The following is a 7,309-nucleotide window of genomic DNA, read 5'->3' on the forward strand; positions in this document are numbered from 1 at the left end:
GGGGGGGGGGGGGTGGAGTGGGGTTTGGTCCTCCCACCCAGGCTGCCCCTGGTCTCAGCGACTCTCACCAGGGCCCATCCTCATGGAAGACTCCCTACCTGGCAGGGGGCTGCCAGCCCTCCAAGTGTTGGGGACACCGAATATCAAAGAACGCCACTTACTCAGTAGGTGGGATACCTCAAGCAAGCCCCTGTTCCCCACTCTGGCCCGCCCCACGGGTGACCTGACTTCTTATCTGTCTCAGGTGGGGGAGGGCGGGGCGGGGCGCTGCACATCTGAGGCCTAAGGAGCCAGGGCCGAGGGCAGGGGGGTGTGGGCTGAGCAGAGAGAGGGTGGGCATTTCTTCTGAAGTCTGAGCTCCTATAGAGCAGGCGGGCTCTTTGACAGCTTTGCTCGCTCATGCTCACCGGTTCAGCCCAGCCCGAGCCTGGCACGTTTGGCAGGCCCTGAATAAATATTAGTTGGCCCTCGATGGAGGTGTGAGTTTGGCACCAGCCTGACAGGGCCCTGAGCCAGGGGAATGCCTCAGGCCAGACCCAGCTGGGTTTGTCACTTCCAGTGGCTGGGCTTGGTTTCGAAACCACTGGTTTCCTCAGTAGGAAGCAAAAAAGAGGCAGAGACAGTAGAGACAGAAGTAGGGATACAGAGATAGAGAGATGGAGAGAGAGAGAGAGAGAGAAAGAATTAACAGGTGAACTGCCACAAAGAAAGAAAACAAAAGGAGAGAGACGGACAGATGAAGAGACACACTGGCCCCCTGGCCTGGCCCAACCAGGAGGGCAGGGCACTGGTATCCATCCCCGTCCCCATACATCCACCGTGCACTTCAGCCCTAACTTACTACTGGGACAGCTCACCCTCCCTCCCCAAACCCCACCCTTCCCAGTGTGCTTTGCAGATGGTCAGGCACCTTCTACAGGTGAGAAGCCTGCCTCTTACCCCCAGATGCCCTGGACTGGATTCCCCTTCTCCCTCCTCCCACCTAGCAAACAGATGAAAGAAAGGAGGCCCGGGACCCTTGGTTTATGCAAGTCACTGTGTTCCGGGAAGGGAAATCTTAGAGTGTGGACATTGCGACAGTTGAGCCACATTATCAGTTTTTGTGGGCAAACTTGGTGGGTTTCGGGGATTATCTTCACAAACAGCCGTTTCTCACACTGAAGTTCTCAGCAACCTTACCCCAAAGTCTCAGGTTTACTAACCTGTCCTCAGAACACTGCTCCAGTGTCTGACAGGCCTGGGTTCAAATCCTAGCTCTGCTGCTTAGGGCCTGTGTGACCCTGGGCCTGTCACCGCACCTCTCTGAACCTCAGTTTCACCCTATGTAAGATGGGGCTCATTGAGTCCTTGCCTTATCCTGAGAGCATTAAGTGAGGTGACAAGAGTAAAGTGCCCAGCACTAAGTCAGCAGGAGTTAGTTTGCTCCCTGAGGACCCCCCTTGGCTTAAAGAAAACCTGGGTGTAAAGCAGACTGTGAGCTTCTGCAACCTGTTTGTAAACTGGGAGGGTGTGAAGTTTAAAGCTCCCTTCCAGATTCTCTGCCAAGTGGACCAGCCCTGGGTGGGGAGGACGAAATGGAGGCCAAGAGAGGCCCAGGGACCCACCCAAGACCACCCTGTAAGCTGGGCCAACACTAGAGCTGGGGTCTCCATGGGTTTAAGAATTATCACCTCATCCCTGACCCCTGAGTCTCAAGGGAAATCCTGGGTGGTGGCTTTTTCTTGCTTCTTCCTTGCTTTCTCATTAAGACGCGCTCAGTGGTATGTGCGACCAACAGAACAACAAGTGCCGGATGGGCTGCGTTTCCAGGTGCAGATGCGGAGGGCAGACGGGGAGCGTAGCTAATAGTACGGATGTCCTTTTCTCTGCCTGGCTCTCCACCCCAGGGCCAGGCAGGGGCAGAGGGGCTGGGGTCCCTCATTGCCTGAAGTCACTGCAAAAGTGGCTCCAAGTGCCAAGTGGAGCACGTGCTAAGGCCAGGGAGGGCTGTGGCAAAAATACACCCCAAGGTCCAGCGTGGATAGACAGGGTTCCCCTGTCACTGAAGCATCACAAGAGCAGCCTGGGAGGTGGATAGCACCATGGTTAAGAGCATGGACTCTTAGGTCAGCCTGCCTGGTCCAGATTCTTTGCCTTGGACCAATTCCCCACTTACTGAATCTGTAAAGCAGGGATGGCAGTAGCTGCCTGACAGGGCTGATGATTAAATGAGATACTGGCTAAGACGGCTGCCCACCTGGCCCAGCGTGAATGTGACTAAGCCAGAGCTTGGCCTTGGCTGACACTTTATCAGGCTCTGGATTGCAGTGGTCATCTGTGTGCTGCAGGAAGAGTGTCCCCTCACCGTGGTTCCCTGCCTGGTTCTCTCTATTCTGCCTCAATTTCTTCATTCCTAGTATTTTTTCCATTACAATCTAACAAATAGACAGGAAATAAGAAGACCTACTTGCTCTGTGCTTTCAGAGAGGTAACAATATCAAAAGATAAGAGTTCTTCACAAATTGATCTATGAATACAATGTGATGCCAGTAAACATTCTAAATGATATTTTTAGACTTTCTAAATCTTATTCTAAAATTTATATTAAGGCATATAGTCCTCAAATAGCTAAGTCACCCTTAATGAAAAAGGACATAGAAAGAAGAACTGACCTGCAGATATAAAGATTTTACAAGGCCATAGTGGTAAATTCACCATGGAGTCTGTGCAGGGATAGGCATGAAGACCAGTGGAACAGAACAGAGGGCTCAGCGGCAGACACGTGTGCACCTGGGGGATTTAATACACGACAAGAGTGACATCACAAAGAAGGGACGAATGGTCTGACGGTGGTATTGGAAAATTAGCTCATTGTATGGGGGAAAAATAAAACAAAATCCTTACTTAACCCCACATACAGAGATGGGCTCCAGGCAGAGTAAAGGTCTAAATGGGATGGCAGAATTATAAAGTTAACATAGGAAAATATTTTTGTGACTTAAGTGCAAGGAAGGATTTCTCAAACAAAATTTCATAAGCACAAAACCAAATTTATCAAACCAAAACCTGATAAATTTAATTACATCAAAATTAAGGTTTTCTGTTTAATGTAGGTCAGCATGGGCGATGTTAGAAGACATGTGGCAGAATGGGGGGAGGTATTTGCAGCATCTGAAACCAGGGATTAACATCTGGAAGTCCTGCAATCCAAACGATACTTCCCCAATAAAGAAAAATGGTCTGAGGTTTTAAAAGACAGTTTCAGAGGAGGAAACGCCTAAAACTAACACATTAGCACATGAAGACACATTTAAAATCATTAGTAATCAGAGAGAGGCACGTTAAATGACAGCGAGATCTCATTGTCCCTCTATGAAACTGGCAAACATCAGGAAGGGAGAGAATATCAGCTGCTGGTGGGGTCAAGGGTACCAGGCTCCCCCGTGCATTGTGGGAGGTGGGGAGCGTGTAGGTTTCGCTGCCTGGAGAAAAGTGAGGTGCCGCTGCTGAGCCAACCATCCCGCTCCTGGTTATTTACCCCAGGGAAACATTTACTGGTCTAGAAAGGACTCCACCGATGACATGTGTTGCATTATCTGTGGATAATGGGAGTTGGTGGCAAAGCAGGGTGTCCACTGCTGGGAGAGTAGAGAGGTAATTATTGTGTGTCCATGGACACACAGCAACTGGGGTGGATCTTAAACACACAGCTCTTAGTGAAAATGTAAGAAATAGAGATATTAATACAATATCATTAACACAAATTAAAAACACCAGGAGTATGCCAAAGAATGCTCATTTGCGGGGTGGGGGGGAGCGCATCAGAATGATGTCTATGTGGGCAGGGAATGGGAGTGGGTAAAGGGGAATAAATCACTTTACAAAGGAAATTAGGTGTTGCATGGGAAAAAAAAGGGGCAGTGAGGCCTATGCTCCATTCCACCAGCCTAACATATCACATTTGCCTTTTCCTCTTCCCTTCCTGGCCTCATCCCAGGTGAATTCCCCACAGAGGTAATCCCAGGGCGAAATCCAGGACTGATGTCCACATGCCTTCTCTGGGGATTCCCCTTGGTCTAATTTATCCTTCACACTTTATTTTTCATGACGACATAATGTTCCAGCCAGAAGAAAAAATTATTCTTTATTATTGAGAATGAGGTGATTCCTACATTCTCATCAATAACAGCAACTATATAACCTTGTCAGGACATCTGCAGTATTTCTCTGGACCCCGCTGCCCGCTACAAGGCAGCATTACAAGTTTTGTGGGCCCTTTCCTTTAAAAACAGAACAGAAAAAATTATATTTTGTGACTGCGTTGGTACAAAGACAATTATAATCCTGGCTGGATTCATAACTATATATTCATTATCAGTCTATTCATTTTTTCTTCGGAATTTAAAATAAATTAAAATTTAGCATTTTCATGGGCCACTAACCTAATGGATAAGTTTTCTCTGTCTCATGAGTTATATACTAAACCAGCAGTCCAGCCTGGACTAGAACCAAGACTCGGGGAGCCTGGCTCTGTCCACTGTGACCGGCAGCCAATGCAGGACCCACACTGGTTTCCATCTGTTTTGAAGGAGGCCGCATTGACCATGCACGGAGCAGAAGCCGTGGTGTCCTGGTAAATGTTTAACAACTACCTGATGAGAGAAAAAGCCCTAGTCTGTAGCATTTGCCAATTTCTGTGGTGTAAATAATCTCATGCCCAATTTTAAGCTATCAGTGTAACATCACTGAAGCTGGAAAAAGATTCAGAGTAGCTCACACTTACGTAATATTTTCGTTGTAAAGATACAAGACGCATAAATGACCTCAAGAGCTTAGATAATAATAAAATGCAGTAAAATAATTAGGAAGTGATGAGTTTTGAGTATTTATTACCTTTGTTTTTAATATGATCTATTTACTTATACGTTTTTATAATTTAAATGTTAGTAATGGCTGTGTTTGTCAATGGGCTCACAAACATTCCTGAAGTTTTAAAAATCAGCTCTTGCAAGCTGGCACAAGCTGGCTCCAGCCCACCACTGGCTGAGGGACATGCCACAGTGGGTCTTCTGGACCCAGACCTGAGTAGTGACAAAAGACTACATTTCCCACAAGCCTCCTCTCCCAGGACCGAAAGATGTTACCACGGAGACGAGCTAACAGATTGTACAGGCTGTCCTCAGAAGGGTGAGATGGGAGCAGGGGTCTGGGGTGGCTGGACCCTGCCTGGCAGCCTGGCAGGGGGAGGGCGTGGGTGCAGGTGGTAAGGGGACTTCTTCCATCTGGGGGGCTTTCAGCCGCAAACTTTCTGGGGAAGTTTTCAGCGTGCGTCGGGTGGGGGTGGGGCGGGGCGGAGGAGGAGGTTCCGGCTGGGGAGGAGGATCCAGGGAAGGGCTTCTGGGAGGGGAGAGCCTCTGGGCAGAGTTGGGGAAACCGTAAAGCAGGACTGCCTTCCCCGAACTACGCTGTAGCTGATGAGGCAGCCTGGTTTAAGGAATAAATATTGCAGGTTCTGGCCCAGCTCCACCTCTGATGACGGTGTTCTGTGACCTTGGGCTCAGGGCCCATCCTAGTGGCTGTCCCCCTCTGTCCACTGACACCTCGGCCTTCTCCCCTTCTGTGTCTTTCCTTACTCACCCTGTCTCCAACAAACCATCCCTTCTAGAACTTTCCCATCTCTTTAGGCCCTTAAGTGCATGGGTTTCAGAGCCAGAAATATACAGGTTCAAACCCCAGGTCTGCTACTTGCTCTGTGACCTTAGGCAGAGCACTTAACCTCTCTAGGCCTCGATTTTCTCCTCTGCAAAGTGGGTATTATAATTATATCTGCCCCATAGGGTCTGTAATGGAAAAAGTCAGTTCAGTCTCCCACCTTCTGTGTTTCTCCTTTACTACTCACACGGAACCCTTCACTTTTGACACTTCTGGTCACCAAATGTGTAGGTTTTTCCCCCACCAAGCAATTCTCCATGACACTAGCTGGGTGTCCTGCAACTGAACTCAATTCTGATACTACCTACTTGGAGATAGCGTCAGATCCCCCAGGTTAAGGGCTTAGTCCCACAAGCCTCTTCCCACCCCACTTCAGATGCCAATGGCAAGTAGTCGGTCCCCAGGTTACCCAAAACTTCTGTCCGGCTTGGCTACCATTTGGGGGTTCCCATGACTCCCTCCTCGGGTTCTGTTAGTTTGCTAGAGAGGCATACAGAACTCAGGGAAACAATTACATTTACCAGTTTATTAAAGGACTGGTAGAGGATACAAATGGACAGGTAGATGAAGAGATACACAAGGGAGAGGTCTGGGAAGGTCCTGAGAGCAGCAGCTTCTGTCCCTGTGGAGTTGGGATGTGTCATCCTCCCAGGACATCACCTTCCCAACCTGGAAACTCGCTGAATCCCCTACTATTGGGATTCTATGGAGGCTTCCTCATGTAGGCTTTGGTCAATTACTAATTCCATTTCCACTCTTCTCTCCTCTCTGAGGGATGGGGGAAGGGATGAAAACGCCAAGCTTCTAATCATGGCTTGGTCTTTCTGGTGACATATCCCCATCCAGGAGCCATCCAGGGGCTCACCCAGAGTTGCCGCAATAGGAAAAAAGATGCGTCTGGTGTTCTTATCACTTCAGAAATTACAAGGGGACTGGATCTTTGGTCCACCATAGTGAGGCTGGGCTCTGAAAAGGGCTTCCCTAGGGCACACAAGCACATATGGTATTTCAGTGTGTCCCGCCACACAAAGGTCCTCTACCCTGAGAGCTGACACAGGGCTTGGCCAGGAGAGTGAGGCTGTGTCACTCCCACCTGCCCCTTGTCCAGGTGCCTTAATGGCAGCCCCACTCTTGCCCTCTCTGTGTTCCAAGTTTGGTGATGTTACCTCTTTTTTTTTCTCTTCCTTACTATTATGAATAATTTTCTTTAAATTTAAACTTACTGGACTTCATAAATATATTTAATAGGAAACTTCATAATACTACAGTTATCCATCACCTGCCAGAAAGAGAAGGTCACTGGCAGAATAAATATACAGAAAACAAAGCAAGGTTAGTAAGCCTGAGCTACCTGCTCCTGCGCTGACAATAGCTCTCAGTCTGTGACCTGCGTTGTCAGATTTAAAGGGCAATTTGCAAATGTCAGAAATGTGTTACAGGTGTGCTAGCACCACGTGGAGATTTTCTCCTTGATGGAAAGGAAGTTTAGGAGGGACTTGCCTCCTCCGCGATCTAAACCACCTAAAACCTCCGCCCAGGGACACAGGTGATGTTGGTGGCTCCTTCCTGGTCTGAAGTCGGCCACTCAGAGTGCATTTATTCCTCCTACAGAGACCTC

Source organism: Lipotes vexillifer, unplaced genomic scaffold (genome assembly GCF_000442215.2).
Source record: "Lipotes vexillifer unplaced genomic scaffold, Lipotes_vexillifer_v1.1 scaffold1347, whole genome shotgun sequence".
NCBI classification, from domain to species: domain Eukaryota; kingdom Metazoa; phylum Chordata; class Mammalia; order Artiodactyla; family Lipotidae; genus Lipotes; species Lipotes vexillifer.